We start from the raw sequence: 25,987 nt of genomic DNA, 5'->3' as shown, positions 1-25,987 counted from the left end.
TATATATATATATATGTGTGTGTGTGTATATACATACACACACATATATAGTTAATAATATAATATCTTTTATTAGAACAACTAAAAAAAATCAGAACAAATTCTGTTCTGAATTACATCTGTGCAATGCCATTGAGTAGATTGGTAAAAGCTTGTCCAGAATGGGACACTCAGGTAAGAAGAAAGTATTCTTAGTTTGAAACTAAAACAAATACATACCTATATAGGATCTTAAAGCTCTGTAACTTATATGTTAACTTCACGCATTTAGATGATTTATCTTAATTTTCCTGACTGTCAAGCCCTGAGAGATTAAACTGTTTTGCTATGTTAACTGAACATAGGAACTATAGCTGTAGTAAATGAACATTGGATATTTTAATCTCGTAATTAAAAAAAGAAAAGAAAAAAAAATCAGCCCCAAAGATTTATCTTGCATATTTTAAAAAGGCTTTTTTTAGATTATCATGTTCTACCAGTATTTGGTTAGATCTAAGTATTTATGGGTTGGTATTTTTTAACTTTAGATCATATGGTTTATTTGAAATAGGCATGTCTTGAACTATTTATATTTTATGCATAGGATTTAATTATTTTTCATAGTGTACGGTATGCAGCAGTAAAGAACTTCAATATCAGGTAGACTTAAAACTTTTATTTCTGTAGCAAAATAACATTCTAGAATATTAAGTTGAACATACTTTGCTGTTTCTCCTACTTTTTTTTTCTAACTTAGAAACTTCTGCTCTTTCCTCAGTTGCTGCTGAATTTTTATTCCCTCAAACATATTGCAGGTCACAAGGGTACCATTCTGATTGAGATATGGACAGGGAGAATAAGAAAAAAATCAATTTTGGAAAACCTCTGTTAGCATTCTTTGTTATATCTATTGTAGGCTTCTAAGAGTTTGAACCTCTGAATTTTCTATTGCTATGTCTTTGAATGACTTTCCTCCACCTGCGTCTCGTGTGCTAGGAAAGGGCAAGCTAGACAAACACCTGAGTCTTCCTGTACAGGGTTGGATTCCCTTTTGTATTAGATAGTCGTTTAATCTTCTGTGTGCAGGCATGCAGAATTTCCTACTGAGCACTGAAATATGCAGAAAACCTCCATTCCCTCTCTCCACTTAAGCAACTCTGTTTCTTAACAATCCTAAGGAAAATCTGAAGTATAAAATGCACTGACACTTAAAGTTATTTTAACAACTTGAAAACTCCTGGCCTGGTCAAAGTTACTTGACCGTAAGATCTGGGAACCCTGAGTAATTGGATGACTGAGCATCAGTATGCAAGATGAAGCTTTGGACAAGCATTATTTTGTAGCAATACATACGTCCTCATAACGCTACAAAAAGCAAGTGCCACAAAAATAGCTTATCTCCCACAAAAAATGGCGGATCAGCCAGAAAAATAATCCTGGTTTCAAACAGGAACTTCACTGCAGAGATACATTTTGGAGTACTACTTATTTTGTAATGTGTATAGTGTTACAAACCTGCCTTTCAGACTGTCAGCACCTCAGTGCTCTGCTCTCCCTCCCCACCTATCATCCCCAGGCTGGAGAGCATGCATTTGAGGGGACTCTATATCGCTTCAGTCATGGGGCTTTGCACATGTGCATAACATCAAGGCTGTCTACTTCTGTAGTGCTACAGAGTACTGAAGCACTTTGTAGCACATAAATAAACATTTGTCCAAAGCCTGAATCGATCCATGTGCTTGGATTCCTATGCAGAACTGGAAAACCTTAAATCAAAAAACCTCCATTTTATTTTCTACCTTCATCCCATAACAGAATGGGGAAGAATGAGCCTTAGAAGTATGTTAGAGATATTTATATTAATTGATCTGTTCTGCCTGCTTTTGTGCATAATGGGAACACATGGACCATTGCTTTACTGAGATCTTCATCCTCTCCCTCATTACCACCATTAAGTTTTCACTGTGGCTAATGTACTCACTGACACAGTATCACCAATTAAATCACCCTCCAGCCTCTTTCTCTCTGCAAGGTCAATATTCTATACATTTGTTCCAACTCGTTTACTGAGTGTGAGCTGTTGCATTCCAGATATTTCATGGAGTAATCATATTAATGTATCAAGACACTGTGGACCATATGCATAACGTGTGTGTGTAGCCAGACTAATATGTATGCACATGTGTATACACTATACACATGCACATGCTCATATATGATTAATATTAACATGTTCCTTTAGATGCATCAATTTTCATCACAAAGGATCCCAAAACACATCATAAACATAACAAATTCATATAATACATGGATCCCTTCAACTACTAAAATTCAAACACATCTGGGATAAAAACACTGTTTGTTTTATAACAACCTAGCAACATCAAACAATAGCTTAGGGTAGAAAATAGATATCAGGACAGTAGCATTAAGACCCCTACCCTTCCAAAGATGTCCTGGGTTTATTAACAAGTGGGTTTCTTTCTAATTCTAAATACAAAACAAGGTCTTTGGAGATAACACTATTTTTATTATGTGTTTGCTACTTAGTGCAACAGGATTGGGGCTGCTAATTCTATCACAATACAAGCAATAAATAATATTGTACAATATTACCTAAAAGCAGTCCACAGCATTGGGCTGGTACTGGCTCATACATTGCCAGAGGAAAGATTTAATGATTTAATCTAGTTTCCTGACTCTGAGAGCTTCCACATAGCAAACGGTACAGTAAGGGCAGGAATAAAAAGGTTAATAAATGACGAGCTAGAATTAGTGAGAAATGGCATCTCTAATTCCTGTACTGTACTGAGTATGATTGTCTGTTGTTTCTTCATAGTTCAAATGCCTGAAGGAGAAAAGAGAGAGATAGAGAAGATACACTGAATGTGAAAATTCTTTGTACCTAAAAAATATGGATAACCTTTTGACTTTTAAAGCAGTTTCAGGTCAGAAGGTAATTTTGGTCTAGATAAGCAAATCCATTTGAGAAAGTATTTGGAATTCATTCCCAATTAATGGCATGCTACATTTTAAAAAGACATAGCTTCTCTAGTGCAAGCTAATCTTACTTTTTTATTAATATCTTTCAATGAGGTGATGTTTAGAATTAACCTTGCTTCTTCCCTCTGCTTTATAGACATATTAAGGGAAATTGGCAAAATGAGGCTCATGCCGTTTAGAGTTCAAGTGCTTGAAAAAACCACACACTGCTGACCTTTTCATTTTAAGGCTTCTAGCAACCAAAAGAAAAATAACTGGTTTAAAGGGATCTCTATAGCTAGCAATCCTGCTGCTTGCAGCATTTCCTTCTGTATTGTAAAAAGCTCAGAGAGAAAATATTTTGGGTTTACACATTTGCTGTAGGGGTGATTAACAAAATATAATTGCACTGATTAATGCAAAAATCCAAGTGAATTACAAGTAAATCCAAAGGCCAGCCTGCATTTCCTGAACAGTTTAGAGATGCATCAGTTTTTAAATTTATGCATTTGATCCTGAATGCCCTGGAAAATCAGTATTATGCTTGGGCATCCATTTACAGTGATTGTACCTAGGGCATCTTATGAAAAGAAAAGGCTGCTACCCTTCATTATTAATTTTCACTAATCCAATATGTCATTAATGCAGTTAATTGGCTGGTAGTACCTCATACCTTCCCAGAATGTTAAGTGAAACTAAGAAATATAAAGAACGTACCTATCCTACCTCTAAACCTCAACTTTGGCCTCTAGTATCAGCAATAGCTACTGAGAAAGTACAGTAAGTAAGTTTCATCCAGGGCTGTCATAAAATAGGTAGACACTGCCATTTGGGAACACAGATTGTGTTCTACCAAATTACAATCTCTCATTCCTCTGCACGTACTCCCAACAACCCTTCCCTGCAAATGTCTACACTGATTGGGCAACAGTTTATTTGAAGCAGGTTGCAAGTATGATATGAGGCTAGATACACATGCAAGGACAGATCTAAACGTTTCACAGACCATTTATTTTTATTTTGTAATGCAGGTTGTGCAAGTAGAGAAATGCTACAGCCTACTTCTGGTGCATGCATTTTGTAGCAGTCTGGTGGCATATGCAGTAGTGAGACAGAAGGAGAGAGGTACACACAAAGCATAGCTCAAAGGCAATCCTTAGGAAAAAGGCCAAAAGGTAGTAAAATCTGGAGACCTGCTACGGTCTGCAGAGAGTAAGTGAAATGGTATAGGCCAAATGTAAGCAGCTGGTGTTTACTCTGGTCTCACTGTGACTTCTGCCTTAGCAAAGACACAGCCCGACAATTTTGCCTAACATACAAAACAGCTGCAGCCCTGCACTGCTTCATATTATCTAAAAGAAAAGAGTGCTATAACATTCATCATGGGACTGGGGAAAACAAGAATCACTTACATTAGCATCATGAGATTTAAGAATAAGGCCTCACTGAGCGTGTCTACATGTGCAATTAACGCGTCTGAATTCTCTGCATGGAAAATTCGGGCTCATTAGAGTTCCCCACGCAGCGCATGTCTACACATGGATCCCTGTCAGAAGCAAACTGAGTCTGACAGAAGCCACCTAATTCAGGGCTGATTCTGCCCTGCTCTTCCCTCCTACAGCAGACATGGCAAGCTCCAGGCTCCCCCAGGTGTCAGCACCAGGCTGGCAGGGGACACAAGGGCTTGCTTAGCCCAGAGCACTAGAGAGTGGGGGAAGCTGTCCTGGCTTAGCAGGCAACTCTGTCCCAGCCAGAGGGAGACTGGGCTGGCCATGAGAGAGACTGAGAGCTGTTCCAGTTGGAATCGATGATCTTTCAAGGTCCCTTCCAGCCCTAATGTCTATGAAATCTATGAAAGCCACATGGAGGTCAGGATGGGTTCCAGTTTCCATCTGGCTGGGAGGCAGTTGCCTGGCGGCCAAGACAGCTCTCACCAACCCAAGTGGCCCCCTGATACCTGGGCTGGCCAAGAGAAATTTGCTCCTGGTTAGAGTCTACATGTGCAGTATGGCACATTAGTTAATGCATCGTTTTTCTAGCACCTGTATTTACAGGTACTAGACAATGATGCATTAGGCTAATACGCCGCACAGTAATTGCTGCGCATATGTAAACAGTAATGCTTTACTGCACATTACTTTTCTGTGCATTAAACTAATCTATCTCATGTAGATGCATCCACTTAAATTGAGAGTAAAGATTGGGCCTGATATGTACCTTTTCTTTTTACTCTACTCATACTTAAGGGGAAGTTATACATTGCACTTAGACAAGATTAAATCTGTGGAACACTAGGCAGTGTTTAAGTTAGAATGTACCATGAAGAGTTGCACATTAAGAGTAAATACTGTTTTGTACCTGAGCAGTTCTGACTTGCCACAGAGTGTTAGCGAGCAAGGTGTTGCTAGGAACCAGGACACCTGGACTCTATCCCTGCTCTGGGTGGGTGGGGGCTGGGAGCAGTGTATTCTGGGAAGCTGAAGGACTTCAAATCTTTCATGTTATCTCTGTGGAGCAAAATGAGGTTATCCTAACGTGAGCTAAGTAGCATAGCCCAGAGACAGCCCTTGCCTGAAGTGGCATAACTTTGCGAGACTAAGAGGGCAACTAGAATGAGTTAATTAGCTTTTAATAGGTGGATACTTTTATTTTAAGTGTCCTCAGTATGGTCTAAGTATAACATGTAACTTCACCCTCAGTTTCATTTCTCAGGAAATGGACCTGAGTATGACACATGAGATCAGTACCCTAATGATACTGCATATGAATCTCCCTCTACATGTTATATCTATTACACAATTACCTGGTTAATTGCACAATTAATTTAGACTGGCTACACAAACAACTTAACTATGGAACCGTAAAAAGGTCCAACCAGATAAAAGGCTATTACTGGAAAATATGTAATAACTCCATAGCTGGTTTCCATCCAGCTTTACTTTGCATATGTAGCCTATGCCTCAGTCTTTTGTCCTCCCTTTCTTTAATTAGTGTTATTTTCTATGATAATATTTCCACAGTAGAATGTAAGGTTGGTTACATATGTGCAGGCATGTGAGGTTTGTGGTGCTGCAAACCTATTTGCAGTGCCACTAACTGTATGCCCAACATGTTAAAATGTGTCCCATGCTGCAAATTTGTAGTGCAGGAGCAAAATTTGCTACCGGGAAATCTTAGTAGCAAAAAAAAAAAGTCACAAAAAAAAAGTGGTGCAGCACATATCACAGGAGATGCACTGGCAGACACAGAGGCTACATCCTCTAGAGAACCATTCTGGCTGCCAGCCAAAGCATCTCCCCTCCTCTAGTTGTCCCCGTGTTCCTCCAGTATGGTGAGAGATGAGAAGAGAGGGGAAACGGCCTTTTTCTCATAGTGGGGCATATTGCCCTGCACCAGACCCCATGTGCAGGAGAGTGTGCAGCGGCAAAAGGCATCAGCACAAATGTGTGCCACTGCTAGTTTTGCCATGGCAAATGCATGCCCCTATAGGTGGAGACACGCCTAGGAGTGAAAAACAATATTTCACAGAATTATAGAAAGTTATAGGTAGAAAGAACCTCAGGAGGTCATCTAGTCCAACTCCCTGCTCAAAGCAGGAGCATCCCCAAGAGTATCATTTCAGCTAGCGCTTTGTTGAGCCAGGCCTTAAAATCCTCCAAGGATGGAGATTCCACCACCTCTCTAAGCAACCTGTTCCAGTGCTTCACCACCCTCTTAGTGAAAAAGTTTTTCTTAATATCCAACCTAAACCTCCGTTACTGCAATTTAAGACCATTGTTCCTTGTTCTGTCATCTGTCAACATAACTGAGTCTATCTCCATCCACCGCCCTTCAGGTTGTTAAAGGCTGCTGTCAAATCCTCCCTTCAGTCTTCTCTTCTGCAGACTAAATAAACCCAGTTCCCTCCACCTCTCCTTAGAAGCCATGTATCTCAGTCCCCAACCCATTTTCATTGCCCTTTGTATAGTGGGGGTCTCAAAACTGGACACAGTATTCCAGATGTGGCCTCACCAGTGAACTAATTACTTCCCTCAATCTGCTGGCAACAATCCTAGTAATGCAGCCCAGTATGCTGTTAGCCTTCTTAGTAACAAGGGCACACTGCTGACTCATATCCAGCTTATTGTCCACTGTAACCCCCAGGTCCTTTTCTGCATAGCTGCTGATTAGCCAGTCAGGCCCCAGCCTGTAGTGGTGCATATGATTGTTTCGTCCTAAGTGTAGGATTTTGCACTTGGCCTTGTTGAATCATGAGATTTTCTTTGGCCCAATCCTCCAATTTGTCTAGGTCACTGAATCCTACCCTCCAGCATATCTACTGTACCCCCAGTTTAGTGTCATCCATGAACTTGCTGAAGGTGCAATCTATCCTATCTTCCAGATTGATAATGACGATATTGAACAAAACTGGCCCTAGAACCAACCCCTGGGACACTCCACTTGATACCAGCTGCCCACTAGACATTGAGTCATTGATTACTACCCACTGAGCCCCACAAACCAGCCAGCTTTCTATACACCTTACAGTCCATTCATCCAACCCATACTTCCTCAGCTTGCTTGCAAGAATGCTTTTAAGAGACGGTATCAAAAGCCTTGCTAAAAAGTCAAGGTGTGTTACATTCACTGCTTTCCCCACATCCATTCCCCACCCCTTTATAAAGTGCTCAGATTCCAGAAGGAGAGCCTGCAGAATTCTGGCACCGAGCCCCGCACACCGTTAGAAAGGCAATAGTCAAACCTGGAGAGTGTGGATGGATGTTACTCAGGGTCACTGTATTCATCATGAAGTCCTGAGACATGCATTTAACCTGATATCAGGCCTGCAAATATTCTGATGTGCAATGGTATCTCAGTTCTGCTACAGATGTGTAAAAGGGCTTCCTTAATTTGTCAGCTTGTGTAAAGCAGTAATGAAAATCTGATTTTTATCCTGAGTAACATTTAAGATATTTAACAGTAAATAGATTACACTTAGCATTTGTTCACTCAAGAGTGCAGGGGGTGCTATGTCCAACAATAATTATTACAAATGTATCTAGGCGCCAACTGAGAACATGGGAACAGGGCCTCATTGTGCTAGGCACTGCACAAATGTAGAGCAATAGGCAGCCACTTTCCTAAAGAGCTTCTCTCTCTTCCTTCATTCCCAGCTCCTTCTTCCTTGAGCAGCAGAAATGATATTGCTGGGGTGTCTAGATACCATCTGGAACCTAGAGCTCCTGGGCACTTGGATGAGGTGATTTCTGTAGCATATTAGTACAAATTTACTTCAGACTCTGTCTCCTATAACTTGTTCTTGCTTCCCTCTGAGGTTTTTGGGAATTAGCATGGGACCTACCAAATTCTCTAAACCCCTTTCTTCCCCAATCTAGAATTACATGAACGCAGCACAATTTTCCTTCTGTCCAACCAGGTAATTCCCACTTTGTAAACAGATACATGAAAAGGTGGTGGTGGCTAAAAAGCTCTTTTTAATCCATGTCCAAAAGTTTTGCTTTTTTAAAAATTTTAGCAAACCCTTTGTCTGCAGGACCTATACCCTCATCACAGCTGCTTGTAAATGTAATGGTGAATAAAAAATACCATTTTTCTGTTTCTCTATAGTTTTTGCCACCAGTGAGAGTCAAATTTAGTCCTTTGTATTAGTCTTCCATTCCATTTTCTTCACTGCAAGATGATGTTCAGCTCAGCTGTGCTCTGCTGTGATAATTAAAGTAGATTGTGAGTGCTTTCATAGATATGACAGAGCTAACCTTCACATCATTCCCTTTTATGCTAGAGACATGAAAACCTCTGTACATATTGCCTGAGGTGGGAGTTATAAAAGGTACCCACCTGCCAATACAGAGTTCACAAAGCAGTGTCTTATCAGAGCCCACCTCACCACATAATGCTAGAGATTAACAGGGAAGGCAGGGGTGGGATAGTTTATCAAGACAGCCATAGCACTTGAAAGACAGCAGGAGACAGGGAACTGCACAACAAAAACAAACCAAAAAAATAGGTAACTGAGTTGGTCAAAGTCTATTGTACCAGCCTTTTTCATAAGGCAGGATGCTACAGACTGATGCCCCTTGGAAAGAAACATCTAATATGGTGGAGACCTGTACAGAACAGAAGAGATTCTAGAGGACACCAAGGGATCTTACTTCTGCTTCAACACATGATGAACTGTGACATTATAAAGCACAGGCAAAATGCAATGGTTCATTTTGTGCAGGGTGCTTAGATTCACAAAAATAAGTACTCATTAGACTGCTGGGCACATCAGTAAAAGGAAAATATCAACTCTGAATATGCATATGTGTGCAACAAATGCAGAGGTGTTTCCTGATCCCCTGTGAGCAAAGAGATAACTTCAATTCAGTACTTCCTTCTAAAAGGGAAGGGGATATCTGTGCTTGGCTGGCAGGGCATTGAAAATTATTTGGAAAATAATTCTGTTTAGAGCAACACAGAACTGAACTGAACCCTGAGGTGTTTTCTACTTAGTCGTTCTGCCTTTTACCAAATCATTTTAATTGTTTGCAATATATGTTATTTCTAAAGAAAACACCCTTGTTGACTGCAGCGGTATTTGTTTTACTGCTTTTCCTTTACAGTGTGTTACTGCAGCTAGTGACTAGGTTTGTAAGAACAGAATCAAGTTTAGTTTGCAAGCATGGGAAATGAATCTACTTGTAGTTTAGGATCTTCCCCTTAAAAGAATCTTTATTACCATACTGTCACATCAGATCTGTTCCCACAAATTCCCTCCCCTTACCTTCCTTGCTGGAGCTAACTCAAAACAACAATATATAAGCTTGTTTACAGGTGAACTCGCTGAAGCTTTTTTATTTTCTGATAGTAAAAATACTGCACTTTGCTATTATGTGGATTGGCTATATACAAGTCCAGCAGAGCCTAAACATGATTTTGGGGGAATTTTAGAAGCTTTTAAAAATATTTTCAGATAATCATTGGGATTATTGGGTAAGCAATTTATACCATCCTGCATACCCCATTTCAGATTTACCAAAATTAGAGTGTCCGATTTAATGTGTTTTACTGTACCGTATAAACTTTGCTTTGCTTACCTAGAGTGATTATTTTGATTTCTGCTTGCATAATTTTGTGTCACATGTAGAGACAGGATTTTCTCTCCTCTTAGCAGAAAAATAGAGAAAAAAAAATCTTTCTATTGATTTTCAGGAGTAATGTGGGCAGCAAGTTGCATTGTTTGGTTTCATGCACCTCGGCATATCTCACTGCACATGCTTACAACCTTTGAATCTCAGAAATCCAGAAAAGTATAGACTTTCATTTAAAACAGTTCATTCAAAATATTACTGGGGCAAACTAAAGAAAAAGTGATGATTCGAGGAGCTAGGGGAAAAGGCAATCAAGATTCCAAATTAGTCGAAAAATATTAGTCCAGTTGTAATTTGATTTCTACTGAGTAGTAAGAATTGGGCAGGGTAGGAAGCGAGTCTCAGTGAAGTGAAGTTGCAAGTCAGTCTTTTCATTAAAAACTTATACAAAGTGGATTCCCTAGGGATTTCCTATGCTTTTACTTTAGAGTCCCTTCCATTTTCACAGTTGCTTTTTGATTCACATTAATCTGAACTTTCTTATGTCTTTACTTTTTGTAAATTCTTGTTGAATTATAAAAGTGGTTTTGAACAACCTTAAATGTTGAGTTGGTTCAGCACTGAATCTGGATCCTAGTTTCACAGTACCTCATACTCCATTTTCAGTAATGGTATGTGTTCCATGGAGTCTGGTTTTCCAGCTTGAACTCCCTGTTGTTCCAAGAGAAGTGATCATCCTTCTTGAAAAGCTTCTTATTTAAGGCAAGACCTTACAGACCTGCCATACCTATAATCATCCATAACTCTGGACAGATGCTAAAGCTATATAATTTCAAAAATCTGTGTTGGAATCTAGAGAGAATTGGTAACACTGGCAGAATGATTTAGCAGACTAACCTGATCTTGAGCAGAAGGAAGGCTCATATGTTAATTATAAAAAATATTTATATTCTCTCAGTGTGGATTTGACTATGACAACCTTTCTTGACACAAGGATTTTTTCTCTCCTTATGCAATGTACAGTACAATGGGGTTCCAAAAATGACTAGAGCTTCAGGGCAGCAATATAACAGTAGACAATGCCTGTAAGATACAGTAGCTCTGATGAAACTAAACAAGAGAATTCACCTACTCCTAGTTGTTTGATGTGTCTTTATAATTTACAAAGGAAACTTCAATTTGTTTAATTTGCTTTGTTTCCAGATTTTATCAAGACAAGCATGTGACCAAGTCTCTGCATTTTTCTGTGCAGTGACTTTCATTTCATTTTTGAATGTGGTGATTAGCAGGGTTACCCCGACAGTCAGTAGTTTATTCCAGTTCAGTGTTATAACCCGCACATTATTGATGCGTTTAGTGCATATAGCCAAAAAAAATGGCTTTGCCTCCTTTTACACGTTCTGCCCCTCTTGTTTAAATAATCCAGGTTTGTTGTATGTCCCCACTGGCCCAATCTTCCTCTCCTGCTGGCTAACATTTCTCTCCCTAACTCTGTCTGTTTTGTTGCGCTGTCTCCAGAGGTATAGATAGGAAGTTGAATGGTTTCCAGATGAACTCAATGAGCTTGGTTGTAGTGAGGCAGAACAATAGCAATTGGCAGGAGCAGGAAGACAGACTGACTGAGGCATTTAATATTATGCTGTTAGAAAGCATAGAAGAATTATGGACAGAGGGAGAAAATTGAAGAAAGGACAGAGGACAAGAGAAAAGAAAATACAATGAAGTGGTCAAGTGACAGACCATTTTGAGGTTGCTGAGGTTATTATATTAGTCACCCAAAAGCTGGTTTACATAAAGAGAGACAATTCTATATCTAGGATGTGATAGGACATTTGTTTCCTTTGCTCTGCTTGTATCTTCCTCTCTTTTGTTTCACTTTCCTACTCTTTCATTTGTTTCTCTTCTTTGAATTTTCTTCATGCTTTAGACTCATTTTAAACTTTGCATTCAAGCCTTTTCTTGCCTAGGTTTACAGCACAGCTGAAGAGAGAAGAGATTCTGAGGTCTGTGACAAGAAACTTTAATTTTGAAGTTGTAATGGGGGGGGGGGGAATCAGCAAAAGGACTAAACAACTTATTTAGATGCTTGCTTTTGGTGCCTCATATGCATATAGTGCATATCACGAAAAATGGTTTTGCCTCTTTTTCCACATTCTGCCCCTCTTGTAATAGGTCCAACCTATTTTACTTTCTCTTCTCTGTGTTTTGACTTCTCTAGTGTATTGGATGTGTGAAAAGTTCCACAGGACCACAGCCCTGTCCAGGAGTAAAAAAAATGTTCCTGGAGAGGTGAGTGGCATTTACAAGGAGAGGTGAGTGGCATTTACAAGTATCGCCCAGTTCTTTTAAGACACCTGCTATGCAGTAGCTCTCACAACTATCACAATTTTATTGCCCTTCTCACAATATCTGATACTCCTGCTAAGGCCCCAACTCCTGAAGCCATGCAGTTATGTAATTATCTCCACTTTTACCCTTTTGGCAAGAAAAATAAATACATTTCTAGCAAACATATATGCAGAAAAAGTTTGAAAGCATGATTCTTAAAATATATCAGAGGACAATTCATATATATCAAATACATATAGAATCGTGTGTGTGTATATGTGTGTGTGTGCAGAGCCAGATCAATCCTTTAGTGGGCCCTAGGCAAACAAACTCATGGGCCCCAGACCAGTTAAGACCCCTCCTTCCCACCCCAGCACTGCCACCTGCAGGGAGTGGGCCTCCGAGTTTCTGCTAGGAAGCAGCCACTGCAGTGGTGAGGCAGGAAGGGAAGGAAAGGGAAGCAGATGCGGCCATTTGTGTCACCGTCATGGAGGGAAGGACCAGGAACTCCCACAGCTCAGGGCCCCAGTCATGTGCCTAGTTCGCCTATGCCTTAATCCAGCCCTGTGTGTCCATGTGTCTATGTCATGATTTTTAGCAAATGTTATCATTTTGGGGAAAGGTTTATCATTTTTGAGCACTTGTAGTCATTAACAGAAATGAAACACTATCTTCACTTCCCTTTTATCTCAACTCTTTTTCTTTACCTCCAATCCCTTTCTATCCCTTTCCTTTACTCACTATTTCATTTTTCCCTATTTTCAATATTCTCTGTATCGACTACAAAATAGAAGAAAAAAGACTAACAGTAGCGGTGACCGTTTAACTAATGCCATTGCCATTTGGAACCATCAGAGCACTATCAAAGCAGAACTATTCCTCCACCTCTTCTAGTGAAAAAAGGTTAAAGACTACAATAAGTATACAGTTTACATAGAAAGTGCAGGAAAGAAACAAGAAACAAACAAGTGTTTGATGATGGTCCTATGCTGCTCATTCATGTGGGCAGTAATGATACTGACGGGGGGAAACCCTTGATCCGATCAGAAGTGACTACATGGCTCTGGGCACAAGGATGAAGGGCACAGGGAACCAGGTGGTGTTCTTGTTAATCCTTCCAATCAGGGTTAGAGGCCTGGTGAGAAACAGACACATCTTAGAGATCAAAATATGGCTGTGTAGACAGTGACACCAGCAGAGCTTTGGTCCGTCAACCATGGGGTGGTGTTTCAGACATACAGACTGCTGGGAAAAGTTAGGAGCCACCTGACAAAGACTTCCATACAGACTTTCTAACCTAATCACGAAGCTTTCAATTAGGTTCACTGTGGCGATGGAGACAAAACTCCAGAAGTAAGTAAAGAGTCTGGGAACCTGGATAAAAACTTAGTAAGGGGAATTAATAGTGAAAACCATGGCATTTTTCTCAGAGAGAGGATAGAACAATCAGTTAGATACTTTAAATGTTTATACGCTAAAGCCAGAAGTATGGGGAGCAAATAGGAAGAACTGGAGGTCCCAATACAATCACAGAATTATGATGTATTTGGAATTATGGAGACATGGTAGGGCAGTTCACATGACTGGATTACACCCATAGATGGAGATAAGTTGTTCAGGAGAGATAGGCAGGGTATAAAGACAACATATACATGCTTGGAGGTAAAGCATAAAGTGAAAAGTAGGCCTGATGAAACTTCTGGGTAAAACTCAGAGAGGAGAGCAGCAGGAAGGCAGAAAAGGATGAAGTATTTAATGGGGTGTAGCTTGTATATAATGCCTTTTTTACTTCAGCTTTCACAAATAGGAGCAGCTATCAGATGGTGAGTGCAATTAGCAGCAGAGGTAGAGAGAGAGACAAACAGCATAGAGTAATGGCAAAACAGGTTAGGGATTACATAAAGAAGCTAGATGCTTTCAGGTTGCCAGAGCTGAATGAAATGCACCACAGAGTACTGAAAAAAGTGGCTGAGGTAATTTTGGAGCCATTGGCTATCATCTTCAGGAGTTCATGGAGGTTGGGTCAGGTCCCAGATGACAGGAAATATAGCGGACATCTTTAAGAAAGGTAACAAGAAGGATCTGGAGAACTACTGACTGGTCAGTCTGACCTCTGTACCTGGAAAGTTCCTGGAGCAGGTCTTCAAGGAGTTCATTGTGAAGCACCTATAAGAAAACCAGATGATCATGAACAGCCAATATGGATTCACCAAGAGCAAGTCATGCCTAAACAACCTGATTTTCTTCAATGATAAATGGCAGGCTCTGTGGATGAGGGAAGAACAGTGGACATTGTATATCTGGACTTTAGCAAGGCTTTTGGCACTGTCTCCCACAACCGTTTCATTAACAAGCTAAGTAAATACAGAGTAAACAAAAGTACTGTACAGTGGGTACATAACTGGTTGGATCATACTCACAAAGTAGTCCTCAGTGGCTCAATGTCTAGTTTCATAGTAGGTTTGGAAAGGACCTGATGCAGATCATCAAGTCCGACCCCCTGCCATGGCTGGAAAGAGTACTGGGGTCAAATGACCCCAGCAAAGTGATGGTCAAATCTTGTCTTAAGACCCCCAGGGTAGAAGCCAGCACCACTTCGCTTGGAAGCTGCTTCCAGATCCTAGCCTCCCAGACAGTGAAGTAGCACCTCCTGATGTCTAATCTGAATCTACCTTCTGCCAGCTTGTGACCATTATTTCTAAGCACTCCTGGTAGTGCTCGGGGAAACGGACTCCCCCAGTGCCTGCTGGTGCCCTCTGACTAGTTTGTAACAGGCCACTAGATCCCCCTTCAGCCTTCTCTTATGGGGGCTGAACAGGTTCAGGTCCTGTAGCCTGTCCTCCGTGCCCCTGATCATGCGAGTGGCCCTCCTCTGGACCCTCTTCATGTTGTCCACAGCCCTCTTGAAGTGCAGCACCCAGAACTGGATGCAATACTCCAGCTGCAGCCTTACCAGTGCTGCGTAGAGGGGGGAGCATCACCTCCTTGGACCTGCTTCAGATGCATCTGTGGATGCATGACAAGGTACGGTTGGCATTCCTGACTGCATCCCCACAAGCCAGCCCACGTTCATATTGGCATCAATGATGACTCCAAAATCCTCTTCTGTCTGCACTGACAAGAAGGGAGTTCCCCAGGCTGTAAGTATGCTGCTGGTTCTTCCTCCCCAGGTGCATCATCTTGCACTTGTCAGTGTTGAATCCCATCCTATTCTTGTCCACCCACCCCTGTAACCTGTCTAGGTCTGATTGTAGCCTATTTCTTCCTTGTAATGTGCCCACATCCCCCCACATCTTAGTGTCATCAGCAGATTTGAACAGGGTGCTTTTTACCCCCTCGTCCAAATCACTGATAAAGATGTTGAACAGTGCGGGCCCAAGGACCGAGCCCTAGGGGACCCCACTGCCCACATCCCTCCAGGTCAAAAATGACTGGGTGCGACCCTCCAGCCAGTTGGCGACCCATTTGACTGTGTAGGTGTTGACACCACAGTCCCCCAGTTTCTTAATGAGAATGGGGTGAGAGACAGTGTCGAAGGCCTTCCAAAAGTCCAGGAAGACTAATGTCCACTGCTACCCCTGTATCTAAGGATTTGGTGACCTGGTCATAGAAGGCCACCAGGTTGGTCTGACAGGACCTGCCTCTAATGAACCTGTGTTGGTTGCCCCTAAGCATAATCTCTCCTGCTGACCCCTCATGGATATGTGCCAGAATAATTCTCTCAAAAAGCTTATTAAAAGCTTGTATTTAAAAAGGACTTCCTGTTCTTCTTGATCCAGGAAGCTAGTCGCAGTTCCATCTCCGCCTTGGCCTTCCTGACTGCCCCCCTGCATCCCCGAGCAACCGCAGTATAATCCTCACTGGTAATGGCCCCTCCCTTCCATTGGGTGTACGCCTCTCTTTTAAGAGACATTCCCAGATGCTTTTGGTGAGCCGGGGGGCTTTTGTGCCGTCATGCTCCCTTTGATCCATTTTGGGATTACCTCCCTTTGGGTTTTGAGGATCATCTCCTTAAGGAGCAACCACTCTTCTTGGACACCTCACTCCCCTCCCCTCTGGGACCTCAGTGCTTCCCCGACTATTATCCTTAGCTCATTGAAGTCTGCCCTCCTGAAATCTAGGGCTGCTGCCTTGCTGCACGCCTTTGCCACCTTGTGCTGGATGGTGAATTCCAGTAGGCGATGATCACTGTCACCCAGGTGGTCGAGCACCCGCAGCCCCCTCACCAGGTCGTCACCCATGGGCAGCACCAGGTCCAGCAAGGTGTCTCCCCTGGTGGAGCTGTGCACCTCCTGGGTTAGATGGAGATCCTGAATTTGGGCAAGGAACCTATGTGAGCAGGATCTAGCTCTTCCTCTTGGTTGGGTGGTATATAGTAGACCCCCACCGTTAAGTCTCTTTCCCCTTGACTGCCTTGTATTCTAACCCAGAGCACTTCTGTGTGCCCCTCCTCTGACGCTGTGCTACCTGGTGAGGATATGTATTCCTCCTTAATGTAGAGCACACACCCCCACCTTTCCTCCCTGTCCTGTCCCTCCTGTACAGCCTATAGACCAGTCATGCACTGGGTCCCATCACATTTCAGTGAGCCCCACTATGTCTGGGTTGATGTCAGCTAGCAGAAGGGTAAGTTCTCCTGCTTGTTTTCCATACTACGAGCATTTGTGTAGAGGCATTTGAGGCCTCCTGTGGATGTGTGCACCAGCCCCCTAATCACAGCATTGCCCTGGCCCCATTGCTTACCTGTGTATATGTTCCGCTCGTCAGTCTAGGCTCGGCTGTACTTGTGAGTGCTGCTTGGTTTAGCGGTCCAAGGCTTCCTCCTCCTTCGTCTTCCCCTTCCCCTGATGAGCCTAGTTTAAAGCCTAGTTAAGAGGAGGGATCAGGGGTTCCCCAGATGTCTACACTGGGCCCAGTATTGTTTGATATCTTCATTAAGGATTTGGATGATTGGATCCCTTGGTGATGCATAGGGGGTCACATGCACCCCTTGAGCATGGTGGTGCACCCCCTGTGAAAAGGCACCATTGACATTGCTCCCCCCTTCCCCCGGCTCTGACAGTGCTGCAGCTGCCTGCGGGAGCTCCCTGCTTGCTGCTGACATGCTCCTGTCACCAACAGCTTCACTGCCACTTATGGGAGCTCGCTGTGCCCCCTCCCAGACTCCAGGAGCACACAGCATTCATGATGGGATCAAATGCACACCTCGCAAATTTACAGATGACACCAAGTTGGGTGGAACTGCAGACATTCAGGAGGGCAGGGCTAGAATCTTGAATGACCTGAAGATGCTGAAGAAATGATCCACATCAGTGAGATGATATTCAACAAGGACAAGTGCAAAGTCCTGTTCTTGGGATTGAATGATTGCATACACAAATCCAGACTGGGGAATGACTAGCTAAGCAACAGTACTGAAGAGCAGAACCTGCATAGGAGGAGGTTACAGAAGAACAGGGGTGGGCAAAATGCGGCCTGCGAGGCCATTCTATCTGGCCTGCAGGGCTCCTAAAAAATGTAGAAAATTAATATTTCTCTGCCCTTGGTTCCTGTCAAAAATGAAGGACATCTTTCATGGGGCGGGGGAGGGGCCACTTTTCCCGCTGCTCAGCTTTTCCCTGGGCTCCTGCCCTGCGTGGAGAAAAGCAGTCCCCACCCCAAGGTCAGCGCTCCCTGCTGCAGGCACCCGCAGCACACACAGGGCTGTCTGGAGCAGGCACAGGCATCCCCGGGCAGGCTGTGAGTGGCTGCAGTGAAGGGCACTGGGCATGGGGTGGGCAAGGGGCTGCTTCCCCTCCCCGCTATGCTCAGCACCACCTTGTAACCTGGCCCCACCGCCAGGCTGGCAGCAGGGCCGAGTTACAAGCTGGTGCTGAGCACAGGGAAGAACAGCCCCTCCCCCACCCCATGGCCAAGCTTGCCTGGGGTTGCCTGTGTCTGCTCCAGATAGCCCCGTGTGGTCTGAGAGCACCTGCAGCATGGAGCACTGGCCCGGGTGCGGACAATGAGCCACTTTTCCCTGCGCTCAGCACCAGCTTCTTCCCTGCCGGCAAGCAGGGGGTCGGGGCTGTGCACTCCCACTGCCCCTACCTGTACCGCATGGCTGGGGAGCAGTGGGAGTGAGTGGGCAGGGAGCCAGTGAGAGCACAGGGCCTGCACTGATGCCCGGGGTCAGTGCTGGCAGGGCCCAGAGCAGGGTGGCAGGGGTGCAGGGTCCCAGCTAGCAGGAGGTCTATGGAGCCAGGCAAGCTCCCCCCTCTCCCTACTGGTGCACCCTAGCCTAGCTCCACAGACCCATCCTGTGCTCCGCTTTAGGCCCCACCAGTGCTGGCCCTGGGACATTGGTCCCGAGATGGTGACCAGGGGGTGGGGCACCTGTCAAGGGGCGGGGCTACCCATGTGGCCCTCCACAGCCTGCCAAAACTGGGTAAGCAGCCCTCCGCCCTAAATAATTGCCAGCCCCTGCAGCAGACCATAAGCTAAATATGAGCCATCGGTGTGCTCTTGTTTCAAAAAAGGCCAACAGTATCCTGGGTTGTACTAACAGGAATGTCACTTGCAAATTAAGGGAAGAGATTTTTCTGTTATATTCATCACTGGTCAGGTTTCACCTGAAGCATTGTGTTCAGTTTTGGGCCCCACGCTTCAAGAAGGATGTGGACAGTTTGGACAGAGTCAAGCACAGGGCAACAAAAATTACCTGAGACTTGAGAATCAAGACTTATGAGGAAAGTTTGAAAGAACTAGGATTATTTAACCTGGAGAAGCAAATACTAAGGGGGATTTGATAACAGTCTTCAAATACCTGAAGGATGATTTTAGAAAGGATAAAGTGTGCTTTTTTCTATGGCTATATGGGACAGGGCTAAGACCAACAGCCTCAAGCTTCAACAGGGGAAATTTAGGTTGCACATTAGGAGAAACTTTCTGACTATGAGAGTGGTCATACATTGGAACAGGCTACATGGAAAAATTGTGGAATCTCCATCCTTGGAAACTTTCAAAAGCAGATCAGACAGACACTTAGCTGGTATGGTTTAGTCAGGAATGATCCTGCCTCTACCAGGGGCTGAACCAGGTGACCTTGTGAGGTCCCTTCCAGCCCTTACTTTCCTGTGATCCTATGAAATGCAAAAGCAGTCTGTCACTCAGACACTGCAAGCCTGATGCTACAAACTATCAAGCTTCACACTGGAAAATATATTGATTCCACTGCAGCTGCTTTTGATAAACTCCAGTGTATGTAAGCGGAGAAGTAGGCCCAGTATATATTGCAAAATAACAACAGACAATGGATTTTTGTGGAGGGTGACTAACACAGAGTTTGCTGACAGCCTATATAAAAAGACACTAGAATAGGTCTTTTATGTCAATGAAGGGTCTGGCTCAAATATTCTGTTTAGCATTTTGAGTATTGTACCCTGTCTACTAATAAGCCCACGCATAACAAAGCAGACAGAACTGAGGCACATCTGAGATCCCATCATTCAGCTTTAAGCAAATGACAAAAAAATGAAACACCAGGTTTATTTCCTGTATTTAGTTAATTGTTCATTATAAATGGCACAGTCCTACAGAAGGCCAAGCAGGTTGTATTGGCTCCTAAATGCAGGCAAGGAAAATCAGGTATTTATGTAGACTAATGATATAAATTATTATTACGTAAAGGTAGAAGACACCATAGCAAGAAATACCTCTTGTGAGACACCAGTCAGAATTGTTGTACAGTAAGGAACCAGTCAGAGCTGTGTGCCTCCAGCATTTCACAGAAGCTGATCAGCATTGTGTAGGATCAAGCCAGATTCTTAGCATTAACCCTTCCACAATCAGTAAGGATATTTCTAGAAAATTAATGTAGATTTTTTAAAAAAGCAATGTTATTTTTAATGACTGGTTAAAAAACAAACAGCCCTATTTCTTTTTTCACTTTCTCCCTCTGGTTGTATTAGTTATACTAGGTGCATCTACACATGCAATTAGCACAACACAATAAACTCCAGTGCAGTTCACGTCAGTCAGTTGTTCCCAGGCACAGCATCTTCACGTGCGCCTGGACCACAGCAGTTTGAGCCAGGGCAGAGCAGACCTGGGCTGGCAGGGGACCCAGGAGATCAGCCCCAGGCTCCAGGTGGTGATGACAGATGGCAGAGTGGCTGGCTAGGGCACAAGTGCAGGGCAAGGTGGCAGGCAGCCCCTGCACTGTAGCACCCGCATACCCCGATGAACCTTGCTCACTGTCTATATGTGTGTTTAGGTGCAGTTATTTTTGCTGGCTAAGATAGTACTGTTCCCGACAGTGAATTATTCTTTTGGCTTTTACTCTGTATATTCTGTAATTTTATAGTCAGTTTTTGTAGTTTCCATCTCTGTATTATTAGTAGTGATTTTGGTACCAGGCTTAAGAAAAATCTCACAGTGAAGACCTGGTTAAACTTTCTGAGTACCATTTGGTTTTTAGATAAAACCATGCTACACTGTACACATCACATAATTCTAGATGGAACTGTCCACATACACATACACTGTCCACTGTACATGATTCTAGATGGAACTGTCCATCTGGAGGAGCTGGACATGTTCAAATCAGCAGGTCCAGATGCTCTCCACCCCAAGGTGTTGAGGGAATTGGCAGGGCTTATCACGGGGACCCTGGCATGGCTTTACAAGAACTCATGGTGCTCTGGCCAGGTGCTGGATGACTGGAAGAAGGCCAATGTGTTCCCCATCTTCAAAAAAGGGAGGAGGGAGGACCCGGGCAACTATAGGCCCATTAACCTTACTTCTATCCCAGGGAAGCTCTTTGAGAAGATTATCAAGGAGCATGTCTGTGAAAGGCCAGCAGCAGCGATGATACTCAGGGGTACACAGCATGGTTTCATTAGGGGCAGTTTCTGTCAGACCAACCTGATTGACTTCTATGATCAGGTCACAAAATCATTAGATGCAGGTGTCGCCGTGGATGTTGTCTTTCTGGACTTCAGGAAGGCCTTTGACACTGTCTCCCACTCCATTCTCATTAAAAAGCTAGGCGCCTGTGGCATTGATGCCTACACAATCAGAGGGGTCGCAAATTGACTGAGGGGCCTCACTCAGAGAGTGGTAATGGATGGGTCATATTCGACCTGGGGGATGTGAGCAGTGGAGTCCCCCAGGGCTCGGTCCTTGGGACCGCACTGTTCAATTTCTTTATTAGTGACTTGGACAATGGGGAGAAAGGCACCCTGTTTAAATTCACAGACAACACCAAGATTTGGGGTGAGGCGGGCACTCTAGAAGGGAGTGACAGGATACAGCTGGAATTGGACAGGTTACAGGGGTGGGCAAATGAGAACAGGGTGGGATTCAATACTGACAAGTGCAGGGTGCTGCACCTGGGTAGTAAGAACCAGCAGCATACCTATAGGCTGGGGAGCTCTCTTCCCAAAAGTACAGTGGCGAAAAGAGATCTTGGAGTCATTATCAATTCCAAGATGAACATGGGCCACCAATGTGAGAACAGTCAGTAAGGTTAATCTCACCACAGATGTATCACAATCAGGGCCAAGAAGGTGATCCTCCCAACTCTATGCAACATTGGTCAGGCCGCAGTTGGAGTACTGCATCCAGTTCTGAGCACTGCACTTTAGGAGAGATGTGGCCAGCATCCAGGGTCCAGAGGGTCGCATGATCTGTGAACAGCAGGGCAGACCCTATGAGAAGAGGCTACGGGACCTTAATCTGTTTAGCGTTCGCAAGAGAAGGCTGAGAGAGGACCTGGTGGCCGTCTATAAACTTACCAGGGGGACCAGCAGGGAATGGGAGAGACCTTGTTCCCCCGAGCACCTCCCAGAGTAACAAGGAATAATGGTCATAAGTTGTTAGAGAGTAGGTTCAGACTAGACATCAGGAGGCACTACTTCACAGTCAGGGTGGCTAGGATCTGGAACCAACTTCCAAGGGAAGTGATCCTCGCTCCTACCCTGGGGGTCTTTAAGAGGAGGCTTTACGATTACATAGCTGGGGTCATTTAAGCCCAGTTTTCTCTCCTGCCCAGGACAGGTGATCAGACTAGAAGATCTGCAAGGTTCCTTTCAACCCTATATCTATGAATCTATGAATTTTGATGGAAAACCAAAATAATTCAAAGAAGTCAGTGGGATCTGAAAGAGTTAATTATGCCACCCCTGGGGAAAAGAGGTGTTCTGCTTAGCGCAAAGTAAATGCCCAACTCCAGAATGCTTATTAATAAAGATTAATATAGAAGGAGTACTTATTCTAAAGTCTTTTCTCCCCTCAGAGTGCATTTGCAGATTCAAAACACATGAGGAAAAATGACTTGACTTGGCTATCACATAAGTGTGTGTGAGCATATATATGCGTAAAATGCACATACTATACAGGTCTCATGAAATTTATTACGTTCGTTTTCATGTGGAAGTACTCAGTTTATGACTTACAAGAGCTCTATCATGCCAACCAGTGTTCTGTCATTCTTTTCTTGTAGTACCCACTTGTCTGTATCCATCTGTTGCATCTTGCATAAACTTAGATTGTGAGCTCTTTGGGCAAAATCTTTCTTCCCACCCCCCAGGTTTGTACAAAGCAAAGCACAGTGGGGTACTGATCACTAACTATAGGTATCACAGTAATATTCGCAATAAATACTAATTATTAATATTCAATAAATAATAATAACATACAACAGGACTAGGTCAAGTCCACATAAATAATATATCAGTATGTAAGAACATTTTGAGTACATCCAAGACTCTCTGTAAGCTGCTCAGTTAGATCTCACTATTATGTATTCATGTGGTTATGATTATGTAGCCTTCTCAAAAAAAGAATTACTGTGGGCACATGTGGAGGAAGATGAGAGAAAAAGGGTAACAGGAACAGGAGTGTGGAGGTGGAATGAGAACCTCCCTCTATCTGCCTCCCTCTAAGTCCCTTCCTTCCCAGGGACCCTGTAACCACAGGCTCTGCAGCCTCTCAGAACTGGACCCAACAATGCTAATATATCTCTTAGAAGTGTGGAAGACTCATTTTTGTTAAATGCTTATTAATTTAGCTCTCTCTCACTTCCCCCATGCTCTGAAAACATATTTTTGCAGCAACTGAAACTATTTAAAAGGAAGTTTAAATGTAATGCAGTACCCCAGAAACTTCAGTTACAGTGTCATGAAGTCATAAAGCACCAATTAACTAAAGCTCAAAGTATTTTCCATTGAAACTATTATCTTCTTACCAGCCAGTCAGCATCTAAGATGCACTGATATATGAAGGATTCGTTTCTTTTACATGGCCAGCCTTTTAATGTCTTTTACATAGACATTAAAACTGCAGCTTTTGAATTCAAGGTGGAGAAAGTGCATGGGGGAGAAATCAGTTTACTTCATGGTGGAATACATAAGAGAGGAGTTAGAATATGTTCCTTTTAGTATCAGATAAATCATTAATGATAACATCACCCATGCTCCAGCCAACACTCTTCTTTTCCTTGGACTTTTGCATCTCCCAGCTTTGTCAGTCTGGTGGCAAAACAACTTTCTCAGACAGGACACCTTTGCCCATGTCTGTTGACTAGGACTGATAATGAGTGATATACAGTAAATTCCAGAATTCCTTATACTTCACCATGTCTCAGTAGAGATTATGAGCTTCCCTTTCTCTGAGGATGTCTGCATGAAATTACCAAGACAGCAGCAATCTTAACAAAACCAAGATTAAAAACAGAGCAAATGGATTTTTAAAAAAGAAATAGTTTGCTTAGCATCTAGAGTCACATTCCTTATATGCTAAATTAGACATGCCGTTTTCAGCAAAAGAAAAAGAAAATGAATTGCTTACATTCACTGAAAGCATAACCCCAGCCTCACCAGTCTGTCAGCATGGCACTGTTGTCCAGGGAGACAGTCTTCAGACTGTCCCCAGGACCAACTCACCAAACACTTAAGGCCACTTTACTTGCTTCGAAAAGCAGTAGAGCATGGACACTCTGCTTTCTCGGAGGGGGACCATGAAGGATAAAAACACAACGGTTAATAGTCATCTGAATTGTCAAGCTAAGGTACAACAAGACACAGACCAGGTTACATCCAGGTTCAGTCAGCTCTTCATTAGAGCAAGGCTGTTCAACTCCTGGCCACATGCAGCCCACAAAGGATTTATTTGCAGCCCTCAACTTCACCCATTGTTCCAGCTGTAGCAGCAGTGGGCATCTCCAGGCTGCTGTTTGCTCCTTCCCTTCTGCTTCCTACCCTCATCCAAGGGCAGAATAGCAAAGCATGACAGAGCCTGTGATGCTGGGGGAGCCCACAACCTGGCTTACCTATGTGGTATGGTGAAGGGGGAGGGGAGTCCACAAGCAAGAAGCTGAGGCTAGAGGCCAAGCTGTCCATGCAACGTGCAGCCAGGGAAGCCCATGGGCCACGCTGGTGTGACCCGTGCAGTGTGTGCCCCCTGGCCACTTAGAAGCTGGACAGCCCTGAATTACAGGGCAGTCACCACAACCTCTATCACTAGTATGAAGTTTATGTCTTAATTTTTAAAAATCAATGAGAACATACACAAGCATTGTGGTCCATCATCTAGATCAGTGGTCTCCAAACTTTTTGATCGCGCACCCCATCAGTAAAAAATTTTTGAGCACGCACCCCTAATAGATGTATATTTATAGAAATAGAAATAGAAGTTCTAATATTTTCTTCCCGTACCCCAGTGAATCGTCTTGTGCACCCCACTTTGGAGACCACTGATCTAGAACATCTAAATATTATGTGGATAGCAGAATTCACTTCCTTCCATCTTCAGAACAAAGCCTCTACTGAGAGAACTGAGGAGTAACTTGACTACCCTCTCTGCCATGAACAGACACAGTTCCCAATACTGAAGTGTCCCCTGTCTATCCACACTATGCAATACTTGAGGAAAGTGGAGACAAGCCATTACTTCATTTACAGCATGTGGAAGAAAGAAGGAAAAGCTGCTAGAAAGGTAGAGAAACAGCACCACAAGTAGAGGGTAAAAAATAAGCCTCTGCCTCTGAAGGGTCAGAGTCTGGCCATGTCTGTCAAAAGCCAGAATGGAGTATGGCACATCAAACCCAAATTATTTTGCAGAATTCCTGATTTCTGTGTCATATTCCAGGCTTCCTGCAGGAGCCAACATCCTGAAATGCCTAAAAACATGTTCAGATGAAAGCTGCTTTCTCTCCCTTTCTTTTCTGCAGAATGGGCATATGTGAAGGTGAAGCCAGTAAGGGAAGAGAGTTGAACCCTTCTTGGAGTCTTAGGAATTTAACAGGAGAAATGAGAGCTGAAAGGAGCAAGCTGGAGGGCCTGGAGGGTCTTAGAGACTTCCAAGAGAGGGAGGAAAGAAACAAGGGTGGGTAGAAACAGAGCTGGGAAGCTCAGATAAACGCAGAATACAAGAGAGAGAGAGTCAGAGGGAGTAAAAGAGGCAAATCTAGATCCTCAGGTTACAAACAGGCATTTAAACCTCCTGAATCTAAGCTGGGTCCTGTATAAGTAGGTGTTCAACACTGGCTGGGAGACATGTGGGCAACCAGAGGTAGGTCAAGGGCTGGCAGGTCTGTGAGCACTGCCCAGTCCGGGGGCAGGGAGTGAGGGGTGTGGAAATAGCCT

Source organism: Crocodylus porosus, unplaced genomic scaffold (assembly GCF_001723895.1).
Source record: "Crocodylus porosus isolate Cpor-Errol unplaced genomic scaffold, CroPor_comp1, whole genome shotgun sequence".
NCBI lineage: Eukaryota > Metazoa > Chordata > Crocodylia > Crocodylidae > Crocodylus > Crocodylus porosus.
This window is presented reverse-complemented; position numbering follows the sequence as displayed.